General features: G+C 39.4%; 1 protein-coding gene across 4 annotated transcripts in view; it reads right to left on the minus strand.

Annotated features, from left to right (window-relative positions):
- APC (APC regulator of WNT signaling pathway) overlaps positions 1-17429 on the minus strand; it is a 145299-nt gene extending 127870 nt beyond the window's left edge. For 2 of the 4 annotated variants that reach the window (XM_039239724.1, XM_039239723.1), the window contains exon 1: positions 17135-17427. The gene's annotated coding sequence lies outside the window, so the exon portion shown is untranslated. Of the gene's footprint in view, positions 1-17134 lie in introns of all 4 variants that reach the window. The other 2 variants (XM_039239720.1, XM_039239722.1) reach the window with 2 other exon arrangements.
- Between the last annotated feature and the right edge of the window lie 2582 nt (positions 17430-20011).

A 20011-nucleotide genomic window follows, 5' to 3' on the forward strand; every position in this document is an offset into this window, starting at 1 on the left:
CCTTCCCTTCTCTATTCTGGTTATTGGTTTGTTTAAGCAGACATTTTTAATCCCTTCTTTTTACACTTCTTCTATATCTCCTTCTTTATATTCCTCCCCCCCCCCCCCCCGATTAAGCTTTATAGTTTCTCTGATTCTCTGCCTGGTCAATTCCCCCCCTCCCCCCCACACCCCCGTCATTTCTCTCTTTGCATGGGATAAAGCTTCTTCCACCAACCCCCACCCCTTTTCTTTTCCTTTAAAGTTTTTTCAGGGTTACTTCAATGAACAAATCAAAGCACACCTGGTAAAAGGTCCAAACCACCACTACAAGTAGGTAGATAAAGCAACGAGAGTCACAACAACAGAGAGCATGCAACACACTCCAAAAATACTTCCTTAAGGGCCAGGTCCTGGAAAGTGTATCACCCCTTTTTAATATAATAGTGCTCGCTAGTGCAGGATACATAATAAGTTATTAAAACACATAAGGGACAGAAAACTAGCCCAAATGCCAAAATGGAAGAATTCTCCTCAAAAGAAAGTCCAGGAAGAAATGAAAGCTAAAGAATTGCTCAAAACAGATACAAACAATATATCTGAGCAAGAATTTAGAATAACAGTAATAAGATTAATAGCTGCATTTGAAAAAAGCAAAGAAGTCAGCAGAGAATTTACTGCTTCAGAGATCAAGGACTAAGGAATAGTCACGATGAATTTAAAAATGCTGTCAATGAGGTGCAAGATAAACTAGATGCAGTGACATCAATGAAAGCAGCAGAGGGGAGAAGAAGTGAAAAAGAAAATTAAATTATGGAAAATGATGAAGCCAAGAAAAAGAAGGTTAAGAAAATACTAGACCATGAGGGGAGAATTAGAGAACTAAGTGATTCAATGAAATGTAATAATAGCCATATCATAGGAGTTCCATAAGAAGGAGAGAGAGAAAAAGGGGCAGAAAGTTTACTTGAACAAATTATAGCTGAGAACTTCCCTAATTTGGGGAAGGAAGCAGACATCCACATACAGGAGACACAGAGAACTTCCTTCAGATTCAACAAGAACAGGTCTTCTCCATGGCATATCATAGTAAAACTGGCAAAATATAAAGATAAAGAGGGAATTCTGAAAGCAGCCAGGGATAAATGGGCCTTAACCTACAAGTGTAGACATATAACAATAGTAGCAGACCTGTCCACTGAAACTTGGCAGGCCAGAAGGGAGTGGGAGTAAATATTCAAAGTGCTTAATAGTAAAAATATATGCAGCCAGGAATCCTTTATCCAGCAAAGCTGTCATTCAGAACAGATGTAGAGATAAAAGCTTTCCCAGACAAACAAAAACTGAAGGAATTCATGAAAACTAAACCAGTCCTGCAAGAGAGCCTAAGGGGTACTCTGTGAGTAGAACACTGCAAAGACTACAAAGGACCAGAGATATCACAAGCATGAAACCTACAGATAACACAATGACACTAAATCCTTATCTTTCAATAATAACTCTGAATGTAAATGGACTAAATGCTCCAATCAAAAGACACAGGGCATCAGAATGGATAAAAAAACAAGATCCATCTATATGCTGTCTACAAGAGACTCATTTTAGATCTAAGGACACCTTCAGATTGAAAACGAGGGGACGGAGAACGATCTATCATGCTACTAGAAGTCAAAAGAAAGCTGGAATAGCCATACTTATGTCAGACAAACTAGATTTTAAATTAAAGGCTATAACAAGAGATGAAAAAGATTACATAATTACACGGTGTATCCATCAAGAAAAGCTAACAATTGCAAATGTTTATGCCCCCAACTTGGAACCCCCAAATATATAAATCAATCACAAACATAAGCAATCTTACTGGTAAGAATATAGTAATTGCAGTGGACTTTAATACTTCACTTATAGCAATGAACAAATCACCTAGGCAGAAAATCAATAAAGAAATAATGGCCTTGAATGATATATTGGACCAGATGGATCTGACAGATATATTCAGAACTTTTCATCCAAAAGCAGCAGAATACACATTCTTCTCAAGTGCACATGAAACATTCTCCAAGATAGATCCCATACTGGGTCACAAAGCAGCCCTCAATAAATATAAACTAATTGAGATCACATCATGCATATTTTCAGATCATAATGCTATGAAACTTGAAATCAATCACATGAAAAAATTTGGAAAACCTCCAAATGCATGGAGGTTAAAGAACATCCTGCTAAAGAATGAATGGATCAACCAGGCAAATAAAGAAGAAATTTAAAAATGTATGGCAAACCCATAAGAGACTCTTTTTTTTTTAATGTTTTATTTATTTCTGAGAGATAGAGAGAGACAGCATGAGCAGGGGAGGGTCAGAGAGAGAGGGAGATATAGAATCTGAAACAGGCTCCAGGCTCTGAGCTGGCTGTCAGCACACAGTCTGACGCAGGGCTCAAACCCACAAACTGTGAGATCATGACCTGAGTTGAAGTCAGACGCTTAATGGACTGAGCCACCCAGGTGCCCCCATAAGAGACTCTTAAATACAGGAAACAAACTTGAGCGTTGATGGCAGGGGGGTGCGGAGGAGAGGGGAAAAAATGGATGATGAGCATTGATGAGGAGGGCATTTGTTGGGATGAGCACTGGGTGTTGTATATAAGTGATGAATCATGGGAATCTACTACAAAACCAACAGCACACTGTATACAATGTATGTTAACTAACTCAACAAGAAATTATATTTAAAAAAAAGAATATGTAACTACTATACATTTCTATGCATCTACTAGCACAACTTCAAATACATAAAGCAAAAATTGAAAGAACTACAAAGGGAAATAATCAAATTCATAATCAAAACAGGATACTTTAACGGATGCTTCTTCATAATTGATACAAGCAAAAAAATGATACAAAAGATATGAAATACAAGATTAAAAAACACGACCCAATGAAAACATATAGAACAATGCACTCAATAAATGTAGGGGGAAAAACGGCAATATACTGAGCCATAATGCAGAGCTCAAATTTTAAAGGACTGAAATCAGAGATTGTTGAAAGAGAGTGTATTTTCTAATTATTTTATACAGTTGTTAGAAATAAAACTTAAATTTAAAAATAACTAGACTATCTCCATGTATTCAAAAATTAAGAAATATACTTCCAACTAATCTAAAAGTCAAAGTAGAAACCAGTAAGAATTAGAAATAATTTTTTAAATGTTTATTTATTTTTGAGAGAAAGAGAGACAGAGAGTGAACAGGGAAGGGGCAGAGAGAGAGGGAGATGCAGAATCCAAAGCAGGCTCCAGGCTCTGAGCTGTCAGCACAGAGCCTGATGTGGGGCTTGAACTCACAGACCATGAAATCATGACCTGAGCTGAAGTAGGATGCTTAACCGACTGAGCCACCCAGGCAACCTGGAAATCATTTTTAAGTTAATTATAAAAATACTGCATATCATAATTTAAGTAATATAGCTAGCTAAAACACAGCTTATAGGAAATGCTTAGCCTTAAAAGGAAAAACTGGTTATAAGCAGTGAACTATAAGAAATTAACAAAAGAACAAAAAGTAACCCCTCAAAAAACAGAAGGAAAGAAATAAAGCGGGGGCACCTGAGTGGCTCAGTTGGTTAAGTGTCTGACTCTTGGTTTCAGTTCCGTTCATGATCTCGCAGTTTTATGAGTTCAAGCCCCACATTGGGCTGTGTGCTGATGGTGCAGAGCCTGCTTGGGATTCTCTTTCTCTGTCTCTCTGTCTCTCTCTGCCCCCCTCTACTCACTCTGTCTCTCTCAAAATAAATAAACTTTTAAAAATTAAAAAAAAATGATCAGCAAGATTCAAAATTTACTTCTTCTGAAAGACTACTAAATCTCTGGTGAGACTGACAAAGGAAAAAACAAAGGCTCTTATAGCCTATGTCAGGCATGAGAAGGGATTTCTTTCCCGAAGCCATTAAAAGGAAAACAGTATTTATTATATATAATTTTATGAAAGTAAATTAAAATGTTTGGATGAAAAAAACCTCTTAGGGGAAAAATTACCAAAATAATCAAGAAACAGAAAACCTGAATAGGGTTAGAAATGAGAAATTTAATTAATATTAAAAATCTGTCCACAAAGAAAATTCCCAACCAAGATGGCTTCTCTGCCAGACTGTAGCAAAAATTTGAGGAAAGATAATTCCAATCAAACACAAACTTTTCTCGAATAGAAAATAAGGGTCAGTTAGTTCACTTTATGAGGCTAGCATAACACTGATTTCAAATCTTAACAAGAACAATATAGGCCATCTCATTTATGAACACTGATGCAAACTCCCAGGCAAAATATTAATAAACTGAATCCAGCAATAATTTAAAAAGATAATACAGTAAAACCAAATCAGGCTTATGCCAGGAATCAAATTAGGTTTAACAGTTAAGTAAAATATAATTCAGTATATTAAGTTCATATGGTAATGAAGAGTTGCAAAAAAAAAAAGCATTAAATTCAAACAAACAGAACACAAAATTGTTAGTAAACAAGATAAAGCAGGGAACTTTTTAAGTTTTATTTTATTTATTTATTTATTTACATTTATTTATTTTTGAGAGACCGAGCACCAGCAGGGTAGGGGCAGAGAGAGAGGGAGATGCAGAATCTGAAGCAGGCTCCAGGCTCTGAGCTGACAGCACAGAGTCCCACACGGGGCTCAAAACCACTAACTGTGAGATCATGACCTGAGCCAAAGTCAGATGCCCAACCTACTGAGCCACCCAAGCACTCTTTAAGTTTTATTTTAATCACCCAGTGCTCATGATGACAAATGTAATTTTTTTGTTTTTGCTTTAGTATCCATTTATTTTTTTAAACACAGTTTATAGTCAAGTTGATTTCCATATAACACCCAGTGCTCATCCCAACAAGTGCCCTCTTCCATGCCTATCACCCATTTTTCCCGTCTCCCATCCCCATCAATCCTCAGTTTGTTCTCAGTATTAAGAGTCTCTTATGATTTGTCTCTTTCCCTCTCAACTATTTTTTTCCCCTTCCCCTCCTCTATGGTCTTCTGTTAAGTTTCTCCTATTCCACATATGAGTGAAAACATACGGTATCTGTCATTCTCTGCCTGACTTATTTCACTTAGCATAATACCTTCGAGTTCCATTCACATTGCTACAAATGGCCAGATTTCATTCTTTGTCATTGCCATGTAGTATTCCATTGTATAGATAAACCACATCTTCTTGATCCATTAGTCAGTTGATGGACATTTAGGCTATTTCCATGATTTGGCTATTGTTGAACATGCTGCTATGAACATTGGGGTACATGTGCCCCTATGCATCAGCACTCCTTTATCCCTTGGGTAAATTCCTAGCAGTGCTATTGCCGGGTCACAGGGGAGTTCCATTGTTAATTTTTTGAGTTTTATTGTTAAATTACTGAGACCTCCACACTGTTTTCCAGAGCAGTGGCACCAGTTTACACTTCCTCAACAGTGTAAGAGGGAGCCCACAATGTACTTCTTAATCTGTATCACCTATTTCACCTCCTTCCCACTCACCTCCCCTCTGGTAACCATCAGTTTGTTTTGCTTCTTTTTTCATTTGTTTCTTAAGTTCCACATGAGTGAAATCATATGATTATTTGTCTTTCTCTGACTTATTTCACTTAGCATTATACTCTTTAGATCATCTGTGTCACTGCAAATGGCAAGATTTCATTATTTTTTAATTTTTTAAAGTTTATTTTGAGAGAGACATAGACAGCATGAGCAGGGGAGGGGCAGAAATAGAGGGAGAGAGAAAATCACAAGCAGGCTCCACACCGTCAGCACAGAGCCTGACATGGGGCTCAGCCTCACAAAATCATGAGATCATGATTTGAGTTGAAACTGAGAGTTGGACACTTAACCGACTGAGCCACCCAGGTGCCCCAGATTTCATTCTTTTTAAAGGCTGAATAACATTTCATTGTACACATACTACTTCCTTATCCATCACTAGGCTGTTTCCATATCTTGGCTATTTAATTTAATTTTATTTTTTATATTTTTATTTATTTCTAGGAGAGAGAGAGAGATAGAGACAGCGTGAGCAGGGAAGGGCCAGAGAGAGAGGGAGATACAGACTCTGAAATAGGCTCCAGGCTCTGAGCTGGCAGTAAGCACAGAGCCCGACGCGGGGCTCGAACCCATGAACTGCGAGATCATGACCTAAGCGAAAGTCGGACGCTTAATCGACTAAGCCACCCAGGCGCCCCATATCTTGGCTATTTTAAATAAGCTGTTATAAACAAAGTAGTATATGTATCCCTTTGAATTCGTGTTTTTACCCACCAGTGCAATCGCTGGATCAGAGGGTAGTTCTATTTTTAACTTTTTGAGGAACCTCCATACTGTCTTCCACAGTGGCTGCAGCAGTTTGCTTCCCCACCAACAGTGCAGAAGGGCTCCTTTTTCTACACATCCTTTTCAACAACTATTGTTTCTTGTGATGTAACCACTCTGACAGGTGTAAGGTGATATCTCATTGTAGTTTTCATTTGCATTTCCCTGACGGTAAGTGATGATGGGCATCTTTTGATGTGTCTGTTGGTCACCTGGAAGTCTTCTTGCAGAAATATCTGTTCATGTCTTCTGCCCATTTTTTTCATTGGATTATTTGGGTGTTGAGTTGTATAAGCTCTTTACATATACTGGATACTAAGCCTTTATCAGATAGGTCATTTGCAAATGTATTTTCTCATTCAGTCAGCTGTCTTTTAGTTTTGTTGATTCTTTCCTTTACTGTGCAGATGCTTTTTATTTTGATGTGGTCCCAATAGTTTATATTTGTTTTTGTATTCCTTGTCTTGGGGGACCTACCTAGAAGAAAGATGCTACAGTTGATGGCAGAGAAATTACTGCCTGTGCTCTTTTCTAGGATTTTATGGTTTCAGGTCTCACATTTAGGCCTTTCATCCATTTTGATTTTATTTTTGTGGATGGTGTAAGAAAGTGGTCTTGTTTCATTCTTTTGCATGTTGCTGTCCAGTTTTCCCAACACTATTTGTTGAAGAGACTGTCTTTTTCCCTTTGCATATTCTTTTATGCTTTGTTGAAGATTAATTCACCATGTGATTGTGGGTTCATTTCTGGCTTTTCTATTTTATTCCATTGATCTACATAGCTATTTCTGTGCCAGTACCATACTATTTTGACTACTACAGTTTTATAATATAATTTGGAAGTCCAATTGTGATGCCTTCAGCTTTGCTTTTCTTTTTCAAGATTGTTTTGGCTATTTGCATTTTTTTGCAGTTCCATACAAATTTTAGGGTTAGGTGTTCTAATTCTTTGAAAAATGCTATTGGTATTTGGATAGGGATTGCATTAAATCTGTAAATTGCTTTGAGCAGTAGAGACATTTTAACAATATTTCTTCTTCCAATCTATGAGCACGGAATGTCTTTCCATTTCTTTGTGTTATCTTTCTTTCCTCAGTGTTTTATAGTTTTCAGTACAGGTCTTTCACCTCTTTGGTTAGGTTTATTCCCAGGGGTCTTGTTATTTTTGGTGCAATGTAAATGGGATATTTTCTTAATTTATCTTTCCGCTATTTCATTATTGGTGTATGGAAATGCAGCAGATTTCTGTAGACTGATTTGGAGCAGGGAACGTCATAAGTATGATAAAGGTTTAAACAAAAACAAAACGAAAGAAAAAACTAAGCTTCAGCCAATGTACTTGGGAGTGAAATGTTGAAAACTTTCTCTCTGAGATGAAGAACAAGACAGGAAGAGCAGCCCTGGGATGATGCAGTGCTCTATTTTTTGACCTGGAAAATATGTGTGTTTACAATAACACATTAAGTTTCTCATTTTATATTTTATGTATAATCTGGAATATATGTTGTAGGAAAAAACCAAAGAAATACTTGGAGATGAACAAAAGGCTGATTTAAGACTATCACTAAAGCTCAGCAACTCCGTAGGTTCTAATTTTCCTCCCATTATGATTAATTTCCAACCAATTAACATTTATTGGGCCTATAAGACATTGTACAAACTGGCAACATGCATTATTAACCTTAAACATGTTTGCAGCTTATCATCCAATAACTCCATCATTTATGAACTCATCTTAGGGAAAAAAGGCCAAGATAAAGAGAAAAGAAACCAATAATGTGCTAAGATGTTCACTGCACACATGAAAATAAAATGGAAAAAGACTAAATAATCAACTACAGGGAATAGTTAAGAAAAATAATTCTTTCAATGGGATTATTATACAATCAATAAAAATAAAATTTACAAAATAGTCTAAGAAATGCGCATAACCTAATTTTTTAAATTGGAAATATATACACACATACTAAAAGGGGGGAATGTCGTAGGCACAGACAAAAAGACAAAATGAGAAGGAGGGAGAGAAAGATTGGGGGGAGACAAAAACTGGTTTCCTTTATATGATAAGCTTATGGATGTTATCTTTACTTTTCATTACTTCCTGAAATTCCTTTAATGACTATATAAAACTTTAATAATGTGGTATACTAGAACTGAAGAAAATAATCACAAACCTAATGTATTCTATTTTTTTAATTACTTCAAAATGTAACTAAAATTTCAATCAATTTTTATCTCAGTATGATTTTATTCAGGTAAATTATTTTCTAACAGTTAAACTGTGTAATTCTATAATTTGCTAATTATTTATAATAATTTCTAATTATAATTAGTATTTTAAATCATATAACCTTAAAAATAATAAAAATTAGATCCCCAAAGATATATCATCTCCAATTTTCTGGCCTAATTCTAAACCAGTGTGCTCCTTGACAGCTAAAAGAGAAAATGATCTATGAACAGGCTTCAAGCCGTCATTTCCATAAAAATAAAATAACTGTTAGTCTTTGAATAAAAGATGGTCATGGCTCCTCATTTTCTTGAGCAGCCATTTTCAACATCAGTTTTGCCAATTCTCTAGTATTTTCTGACCAGTTGTGAAGTATGTCTCAAGTAATTTCTTATCAATCATAAAATATAAATGTTTAATGCTTATCATTAAAAATAATAAATTGAAGCAAACGTAAGGTTAACCCTATATCACTTAACATAGTTTGCATTCTAGCATACTTTAATGAGAAGAAAAGAACACAGTAAATATAAATCTTGCATTTGGGAATTCCATATTCACTTTTTCAATATTTACTGAGCATCTATTAAGAGTCCAGGAACTAAAGGAGCTGTGCAAACAATAGAAACAGAGTTGAAAACTATTAGGTCAAAGGGTTAAATATAACTGTCACTTTACAATTAAAGTTTTGAATTATCCAACCCTACTTTTCACTCCTTGCCAGCACAAACTTTTCTTCTCTAGTTCTCTGAATTTCTTTTAAAACACTTTAGGCTTCCTTGCTGCCAAACCTCTGCTCCAGCTGTTCCTGAGCCTATGTGCTTTTTGTTCATTCACCAGCACCTACAGAATGCTCACTACAAGTACACTACTGTACTTGGCATGAGAGAAGGAAAAAGCCTTTTCTACCCTATCTATTCTTTGAAGTCTAGGTCAAGTCCTGTCTCTTTCTCAGAGAATTACTCATTATCCTCTCTCTACTCTGAATGCTATAACTATTACTATCCAACACAGTGGCTCCCAATCTTTGATGTAACAAACCATTTTTAGTATTAAATGTCTCATAAATCTCATTCATACTCCTAGGTGATATTTGGTGCCAGAGTCCTAAATACCTTCTATACACTGATAATTCCACCTCTTCCTTAAACTGCTCATATACCTGCCTACTGAATGCCTCCACTTGAATTCATTATCTGATAGGTATCTCAAACATAGCCACATCCAAAACAAAATAGACTTCCATCTCCAAATCTACCCCTACCCCTGCCCCATAGCCCCCATCTCAGTAAAATGTGCCACCTTTCACCCAGGTGCTCATATTGAAAAACTTGGGAGTCATCCTTTACTTCTCTTTCTCTCACACTCCACATCTAGTCCATCAGTAAATCCTAAATATTCTTTTTTTTTTTTTTTTTAATGTGTGTGAGAGAGAGACAGTGCATGCAAACAGGAGAGAGGAGCAGAAAGGGGTGTGCGAGAGAATCCCAAGCAGGCTCCATGCTCAGCACGAGCCTGGCATGGGGCTCGATCCCATGACCCTGGGAACACAACTTGAGCTGAAATCGAGAGTCAGACACTCAACTGAATGAACCACCCAGGTTCCCTAATTACTTTCTTTTCTTTTTTTTAAATTTTTTTTTTAATGTTTTATTTATTTCTAGGAGAGAGAGAGAGAGAGACAGCGTGAGCAGGGGAGGGCCAGAGAGAGAGGGAGTCACAGACTGAAACAGGCTCCAGGCTCTGAGCTGGCAGTCAGCACAGAGCCCGATGCGGGGCTCGAACCCACGAACCGCGAGATCATGACCTAAGCGAAAGTCGGACGCTTAACCGACTAAGCCACCCAGGCGGCCCCCCTAATTACTTTCTAAATATACTACAAATCTGAAGACTTCTCCGCTCCTCTACCATTAAAGGGGCTGCTTCTCCAAGCAGAGTATTTCCAATCTAGATTATTTTCCTAACTGGTTTTCCTACTTGCATTTTTGCCTCAGATAATCAATTTTCAACATGTAGTCAGAGTAATTCTCCAAAATAACAAGTCAAATCTGGATATTCTCATGCTTAAACCCTTCAATGATTTCCATTTCACTCAGAGTAAAATCCAGTCTTTCAATGACCTTCAATGCCCTACCTGATCTAGGCTCTGCCTGTCCTACCTCTCTCCCCTTCACTGGCTTATATTCCAGCCACACTGCTGGAATGTTGTTCTTCCAATATGCCAAACACCTTTCCATTCAGAAGGCGCCTGCTGCTCCCTCTACTTAAACATTTTCCCTCAGTTAGCTCCAAGGCTTACTCCATCACTTCCTTCAGGTCTCCTAGCTCAAAGGCTTCTCAAAATCTCACCAACCTACCTAAGGTAGCATCCTATTACTCTTTAAAAAAAAAAATTAATGTTTATTTATTTTTGAGCAACTGAGAGAGAGAGAGAGAGAGAGAGAGAGGGAGGGAGAGAGAAAGAGGGAGACACAATCTAAAGCAGGTCCCAGGCTCTGAGCTGTCAGCACAGAGCATGACTCAGGGCTGGGACCCAAAAACCATGAGATCATGACATGGGCTGAAGTCGGACACTTAACCAACTGAGCCACCCAGGCGTCCCCCTGTTATTCTATTATCCACTGGACCTGTCTTATTTATGTCAAAGCCTATTAAGTACCTCGTGTGTTTGTGTGTTCACATGGATAATGTTTACTGACCACATCCCTAACATTCACACTCACTCAGAGAGAACATAGGCTAGGTTTTGTTCACCACTGTTTCCACATTATATGTTCACACAGCAGACCCTCCAAAATATTTACTGAATGAATGATAGTTAGTGCTTTTAGTTTGTTGAGAAAATAATGAAAAAACACTAATAGAATTTAGTAAGGGTTTCAAATGACTTTATTCACTATTAATCACAAGAGCATTATATACCTGCTTTGGTGGTAGGAGGAGTACAATGTACATAATTCAGGGTACAATAACAACTAATGGGGCCTTCTTATAATTCTCTGTCTCTTCCCACATTCTTCCTTCCTATGCCATACATTAACTCTTTCCATAAAACGTTATTGTATACCTCTAAGCCAGAGTATTCTAGACATTAAGAATACAAAAATAATTAAGACAAGGTAATGCATAAGACATAAAAAAACAATACTTATAGAATATGACATATAATAGAGATACAAATATAGATTAGAAAATTATAGCACAACAGGGAAAATAATCAATTTTGTTTAGGGAAGGTTTCAGTAGTGACAATACTCGACAAATAAAATAAAATAAAATAAAATAAAATAAAATAAAATAAAATAAAAGTATTCTCCAGTTTATTTTATATGAGAAATGAGGGTTTTAAGTCTGAAAGTGCTACAGTAATGTGCTACCACGAGATAAACTAGCCTGAGAATGAAAGCAAAGCAAGAGAATGACAGAGCAGAATGAATCACAGAGAAAATGAGTCAAGTCATGCCCTTTATTGTTTAAGCAGTTTGAATGTGATTTTCTGTCACTTGCAATATAAGAATACAGATGAATGTCTATGAATTCTTTCAAAAAGCAAAGCATATTTCAAGGTGTAAGACCACTATTGGCATATCTGAAGGGGTGAATCCTGTTTTGTAGGCAAACATCATGGGACTTCTAGTATATCTGACCTTTATCCACTAGTTGTTAGTAGGACTTCACAATCATTGTGACAACCAAAAAAATGTCCCCATATATTTCTAAATGCCTCCCACCCCCAAGGGGAAATAAAAATCTATTTCCTAATCGTTCTATATGTACCCATTTCTCACAGTGGTTCCACCAGGTATGCATAAATATACTTAACACCAATCTTAGAAGAACTGGGACATACCACTCAAATATCTTAATTTTACATAATCCAATTTTACTTAGTTATTTATGACTATTCTATGTATAGCTTATATCAACTTTTGGGGTAAGCAGTGCTGGAAGTTTGCTTCTACCATCAGAAAATTCTTATTTATTTAAACTTACTTCTCCATAACATACTATCAAGACATGTCACTGATCTTGTTGGTGAACTTCCCCTCAGCCATTCAACTAACTTCCTCTTGGACTGAAATGACAGATAATGGTTTTTCCAGCCCCCTTGCAAGTAGGGCATAAACGTGCCAAGATGACATCAACACAGGGTTCCTGTGAAAGGTTTACTTGCCTAATCAAAGAGGACAAACTTCCTCCGGTCTTTGGTGGCTGTGTGAGAATGTGATGTCTGGAGCAGCAAGAGCAATGTACAACAAGGAGAGGACAAGGGCACAATGAGCACAAAGATCAGCACACTAAGGATAAAGATGCAAAGTACCAGGATCCTGGATATAGCATCACTGTACAGCTACAGTGACTAACCAGGAATCCTCCAACTCTGGGCTTCTTTTTCTGTGAAACACTGTTTACTACTGCTTGGGTATTACATAACCTGAGGCCAAACTAATATAAGATAGATTTAAGATATGACAGATGCTGAAAGGTGGGAGAAGAACCAAGGTTAGAGTGGGTGGCTGGGAGGAAGGTGTTTAGAAGAGAGAAATTAGAAGAGAAATACATATACACACATGCACATGTAAACACACTAGGTGAGGGTAGGTAGATGAAAATCGAATTCCACTTGATTCCACTTGGTTTGAGTTAAGCTTAGAGTAGTACATTTAAGAGAAATATAGCAAGCAATGTAGGAGAGAAGTCAAGATGCAGAACTGAGGAACATCCACACAAAAATGATGATTTGTATCATTAAAAATAGAATGGGGCACCCGGGTGGCTGAGTCGGTTGGGCATCCAACTTCGGCTCAGGTCATGATCTCACTGCTCAAGAGTTCGAGCCCCACATCACACTCTGTGCTGACAGCTCAGAACCTGGAGCCTGCTTTGGCTTCTGTTTCCCTCTCTCTCTGCCCCTCCCCTGTCTCTGCGCTCATTCTCTCTCTCTCAAAAATAAACAAACATAAAAAAAAAGGTTTTAAAAATAGGATATAACCACCAAGAGAACACAGTGAAAAGCACGGAGACCCCTGAGTACACTGGTTATCTCTCCCTCATTTTAGATAAGGTTCATCCATGAGTTAGGCCAATTAGAATAATCCCACCCCTCTTGACAAAGATATTGTGACAGACTTGGCAGCATGATCTTCTCATTTGTTCAATCAGAATAGAGAATAGGACTTTTGGGAAAAGGCTAGAAGAGAATCCTTCTCTTTCCCTTTGGAAGTAAATAAAGAAGGCTATCACATGAGCATTGGTGATAGCCATTTTTTGTTTTGTTTTGTTCTGTTTTGTTTTTAAACTAGGAGGGAAGCCAGTCTGAGCATAAAGCCTAAACAGTAGGACAAAACTGAGATAATAGCAGAAAAATGGAGTTTCAGCCCCAATGACATAAACCCATGAACAAACTACTCTTGAAGCCAATTCTATCTATACACTTGACAATTACATAAGCCAATACATTCTTTTTTGCTTTTAAATCCAGTCTGCATCCAAACTAACATAGAAATCACCATGTTTAGGGGGAAGAACAATACAGGAATGTGAAGAAAAAAAAAAAAAACCTTTCAGAGATCTAAGAGAATCAGGACATAAAATGCAGAAGAACCAAGAAATCAAATAATCTTATTCTTATGGAGTATTTAGTTTTAGGAAACCAAGGGTGACTGGGGGAAGGCCATTAGATGTGGTAATTAGGAGGTCATAGGGGACTTTTAAAATAGCAATTTCAGTGCTGAAATGGTAAAGGAAGTCAGAGTGCAAAGGAAAGAAGATTTTATATTTATTAAGAACTCCATAATGTACCAAACATTTGGGTGGACATTTAACATGTACTAAACTTCTTCAATTATGACTCTGTAAGTTTAACACTTTATTTTATAATGAATAGAGTCTGGGTAGTAACTTGCCCATAGCCACATTGGGGTTTTAACAGACTTCAAACTTAGATCTATCTGGCTCAAAAGTCAATGTTTCTTCTTACTACACCAGGCTCCTGGGATTAAAGAATGAAAATACAGTGGCATCGTAGACCAAAATTCAGACTGGTTTCACGGAGTTGCACAGCACACAGCATTGTATTTGGCAGCCTTGAGAAAGATATAAGCATGTACATAGGCTAGAGAGGGAGAGACCGAAGAAGGAATGATAACGGACAGTTCTACAGAAAGAAGGATGGGGAGGATGATTGTGGAGACATCTGGAGGGGACTGCTCTTGAGAAAGGGGAAGAATATTTCCTTCGGTGAGATAGAAGTAAATAAGGAAATGATACAGAGGATAGAAAAGAATCTATCTCACACAGTTGAGATTTTTCTCAGGAAAGGACGGTATCAAGTTATTTGCTATAAAAACCTTTAGGAAATGAGATAGAAAGATACACAATCAGCACTAAAAACCCAGCAGAGAACAGAGCACCAACTGGTAGGAAAATGAACCTATATCCTCACACAAGGTCATCTCTCGCATCCAGGATGTCAGGAGTCAAACCGAAAAAGCTAGTGATAAGGCTTATTCTGGACTGGGCACTAGAAAAGGTAAATCTAAAGAAAATAAAGCATTCTAAGGCATCAATGAGAGCTTAGTAAAAACTGATGACAGTGGGATTCTGGTACATAGAGAGGCAAATGAAATCACCAGTCGGCTAATGGGCTGGATGAACAGAGAGACAAAGAGGGGTTCATAAAGACAGTGTGAGACACAGAAAACAGGTACCGTAAGAGTGGAAGAGTGAGAGATTTTAATGACAGTTTGTGGTCAGAGATGTGTTTTGACACAATCCTTCAAATTATTTTGCCAGAGGCAGAGAGCCATTGACTGGAATTAGCAGTCCTACTATCTCTTCAGGCAGAAGCACAGAATGGAGACATAACCCCCTTGAAAAACATGCAGTCCTTCCTTGTAGAAAAATGAAGGCTAAAAACCAATAAATGAATGAATCAGCCCACACAGGAATCAAACCTAAAAATATCTACTCTTTCTTTTGAACTAAACAATTCTATCTCCAAATTTAGGAAAGTAATATAAATAAAAATAGATTAATTTAAAAGGAACTTCAACAAGGTCAAAGTCTACAGCAGAGGGAAAAAACGATTATGTGTCATGAGGCAGAATGAAAAGTAAACAAATCCGCCAAGCCAATTATATAACCCGCATATTCAAGACTGTTAGTATAGAATTCCAAGAGGGCAAGGATAGTTTGTGCTTTAATAACTTGGGAGAGCACCTAGCATAGTTTCAACAAATGGTATTACTCAAGTTAATGTTAATCAAAAAGGTCCACCTATTTGTAATCTCAACAGAGAAGCTATCATTTGCATCTATAATCTCATTTTTACAATTTGGGAGCTCTTGAGAAATTATCCAACTACTTCTCAGTATGGAAGGAAGTAAATTAAGAAGACTATCACATGAATAATTGATGAGAGCCATGTTTTTTACTAGGAGGGAAGCCACTCTGAGCAGGAAGCCCAAACAGGACAGAGCTGAGATAACAGCAAAAAGATGGAAAATATGGGAGAAATAGCCATGGCAACTTCCTCCACTACCACTTCAAATCCTGCAGTTTGCACTTACAAACTTTGGCATGAGACCAGGTTATTTAGGACAGTTTCTTACACCATTGATTCTGAGTTGCCTTACCCCCGTAATAAAGAAGAGACAACTGAGACTGGCACAGCCTGAATTTTGCAGAAAATTCGTGTCCTACAGGGACTGTTAAGTAGTGACAAAAATTGAGAATCCAAGAAATTTGAGAAGTTTTGAGTTTAAAAAGCTTTTCTCCATTTTAGTCCTTTCTAAATAAAACAAAGGGCTTGTACACTACGGGATTCTAAAGCTTCGCTGGGCAATTTAAGCGAACATTGGGTAAAAGAATAAATCACTTAACCTTTCTTGTTTCATTACGTATCTTACATTCGCAAAGGCTTCTTAATTAAAAACGAACACTTCCCATTCTCTCACTAGATCTAGAAAACTTAAAACCTCTGCCTCAAAAGTTCGGAGACCAAAGATTTACTATACAGTGAGAGATTAATTTCCATGAACAATCATTTGCATCACAGGCACCATTCTCTCCTCTGCAGTTCAATGGGCCAAGGACTCCCAACTCTTTAAACCACCTCTCCGGGGAACTGGACTCCTCCCTCATCAAGGTGATTGAAGCTTTTTCTTTGTAACTCTCTCTATGCGAGGCTACCGGGTAGTCTTCCCAAACAGTTCAACTTTTAAAGGAAGCCAAGAGGGTCGAAACCAGGAAGATGGGAAGGCGACTAAAATAGGAGGGGCGACGACCCACCCACCTAACGCGAAGGAGAGACCGCTTGGTCCGGGGAAGCTTCCCCGTGGCCGGGAAAGGTGAGGAGGGCGGCGGGCGTCGCGACCCGCACCCACAGGGTGAGAATGGAGAGCTTGCAAAGCCAGGGGCCAACTGGAGGCCCGAAAGAAAGCGCGGGGCGGGGAGAGGGTGGGACGTGGAGACAAGGGAACGGCAGAGTCGGGCCGAGCACCGCTAGGGTCTGGAGCTACGGCGGGGCAAAGGCGTCAATGCTCGCGCCTCACTCACCTGCCAGACGTTCGCCCCGCGGCCAGAACTACGGACGCCGCCTGGGCGCTTCCTCTCTTGCGGGACACAGCCGCCGCCGCCGCCGCCGGAGCTCCAGGACCCGAGAGTAGAGGGTGGTGCAGAAGCAGGCAAAACGGCGACCGGACCCGAGCCCAGAGAGGCGTACATAGGGGTCGCCGGGGGTCAGGGAAGGCAACTGTGCTTCACCTTCCTCACCAGTAACCAACAACGCTTCCCGGGAACAGCATCGTGCCGGCCTCGGCCCGCTGCTCCCGGGCCTTCGCCCGCAGCTCCCCCCCCAGCAGCGGCCGGGTTTCCGGCGACCACACTCCGCCCCCTCACTACTTGCCCTCCGCCATCTTGTTGGAGGCGGGAAGAATGTAGCGCGCATGCGTGCGCAGATTGCCGGCGCTCCTCTGGCCCGCAAGGAGGGACTGAAATGCGCAGTCGCTTTGTCGCTGCACTCCAACCATGGGTTCTTCGCGGTCCGGTACCATGCGCGTTTGCTGCTCGGAAAGCCGAATCTCAGTTTACCAGACCTACTTCCTTTCCTGAACTGTGCTGCAGCCGGTTTAGTAAAACCCGTCTGCACGCTCACAGTCAAGTTATTCTGCAAACACCTAGGTAGTGCCTACAATGTGATGGGTCCTAGGCTAGGTGCTGAGTGTAGATTAATAAACCTGGCTCTAGCCTAAGAGGAGCTCATAATCTAGTGAAAACGACTGAGATGAAGGAGTAATTCCCTAAATTGTTGTTTTGTAGCTGCGCACCACCTCCTCTCCCTCGCTCCCACTATTTTAATTCAAAGTATACTTCTTGGTGAGTCCCCCTAGGTTGTCTTACACAGTTTTGTTATCTTTCATTACCTCTCTAGCTTAATTTCATTCAACATTATTAATTCAACAAATAATGTTTGAGTTTCTATTATATACTTGATATTGTCCTAAGCTCCAGATTTACAGCAGTAAGAAATACATACTCGTGGAATTTGCATTCTGGTGGGAAAGAATGGACAGTAAAGGACAAATCACAGAATTAATGTTTGATAGTGATAAGGGAAGGGAATGATGGGGTTTTGGGGTGACTGTGTGGGGTTTGTGGCCAAAGGCCAAGAAAGAATTCTTGAAGACATCCTTGGTGCACAAAGGTGATTTTATTAAAGCACGGGGACATGACCCATGGGCAGAAAGAGCTGCACTGGGATGGTGACAGGTAACTGATTATGTACCTTCAGGTTGGCAGGGGGTTAGGGATAAAGTCTCTAAGGTATTTTGGAAGCAAGGTCTCCAGGACCTTGAGGGGCCAGCTGCTGTTAGGAAAACACCATTTATTACCTCAGTTATGAGACCCTTCACATGCATATCAGGGTGCCATAAGCTTGGACTATGATTGCCAACATATATCTTGGGGGAGTTGAAATAAAGGAAGTTTCCAAAGGAATTTTTATATGTTAAAGTAGATTTAGAGGATCCTGAGGGGTCAGGATAGTGTTAAGCCAAGGTTTCCTTTTGCCCCTAGTGAAGTGTCATCATCAAGGCAGCTGAGCTTCTAGAACGATGTCGCTCTGCCTGTTTCAAGGACTTGTCAATGGGCTCTATGCAGTAAAGGAATTTAATTTTTCATTTGCCTTTGTTTCCCACATCACCATGGCAAGCACTTAAACCCCTTTCCTTTGTTCTTGGGTAACCAGGAGTGTCCAAAGAATGTCACACAAATCCCACCTGGCCAGTTGGGGCTGGGGGTGCTATCAGCCTGTCCTTTGCCCACAACTTTACCCAAGCTCCCTCATCAGGAGGAGAGCAAGCCACCAAAAGATGATGGAGAATGGTAATTAGCAATCTCTCTCCAGAGACGACATTTGATCTGAGGCCTGAATGACTACAGGGTCCAGGAGTTAAGAGAAGATCTGGAGCAGAGCCTTCTAGGCAGAGGGAACAGCTAAAGCAGAGGCCTGAGGTGGGAATGAGGCCAGCAGGTAAGAGGGACAAAGAGAATAAGTGGCATGGACAGTGGGAGGAGATGAGGTCAGGGAGAGGCTGGGCCAAGATAGCTAGGGCATTGAGGGCATGGGAAGAGTTGGATTTTACTACAAGGGTCTGGCCCAGCTTGTTGACACTGCCGAAACTGGTTTTCAAATACTAATACACTCTGACTGCCTCACTGCTTTGCACATGCTGACCCACTGTCCTGAAGACCTTACTATTGTTCTTTATGTGTATAGCTTGTCATTTTTCAGGTTTTTTTTTTTTTTAATGTTTTATTTATTTCTAGGAGAGAGAGAGAGACAGCGTGAGCAGGGGAGGGTCAGAGAGAGAGGGAGGCAGAGACTCTGAAACAGGCTCCAGGCTCTGAGCTGGCAGTCAGCACAGAGCCCGACGCGGGGCTCGAACCCACGAACCGCGAGATCATGACCTAAGCGAAAGTCGGACGGTTAACTGACTGAGCCACCCAGGCGCCCCCATTTTTCAGGTTTCAGTTGAAGTGTCACTTCAGAAAGGCCATCCTTCCTCATCTACATCTCCCTCCTGCTCTCTAATTAGTTTTCAGTATTGAACCTATCATTTCTTCCATGGCACTCAACATCTTTGTTTTCCTATTTCACCCATCCCCCCACCTACCTCTCCTCTGTCACCCTAGTTTGCTTTCTGTAGGTAAGAATCTGTTTCTTTTTTTTTTTTCTTTATTTGTTCTGTTTCTTAAATTACATATGAATGAAATCATATGGTATTTGTCTCTGTCTGATTTCGTCACTTAGCATTATACCCTCTAGGTTCATCCATGTTGTTGCAAATGGCAAGGTCTCACTCTTTTTTATGGCCAAGTAATATTCCATTCTCTCTCTCTCTCTTTCTCTCTCTCTATCTCATCTTTATCCAG

This window comes from Hyaena hyaena, unplaced genomic scaffold (genome assembly GCF_003009895.1).
Source record: "Hyaena hyaena isolate Hyena2069 unplaced genomic scaffold, ASM300989v1 scaffold_160, whole genome shotgun sequence".
Taxonomy (NCBI): domain Eukaryota; kingdom Metazoa; phylum Chordata; class Mammalia; order Carnivora; family Hyaenidae; genus Hyaena; species Hyaena hyaena.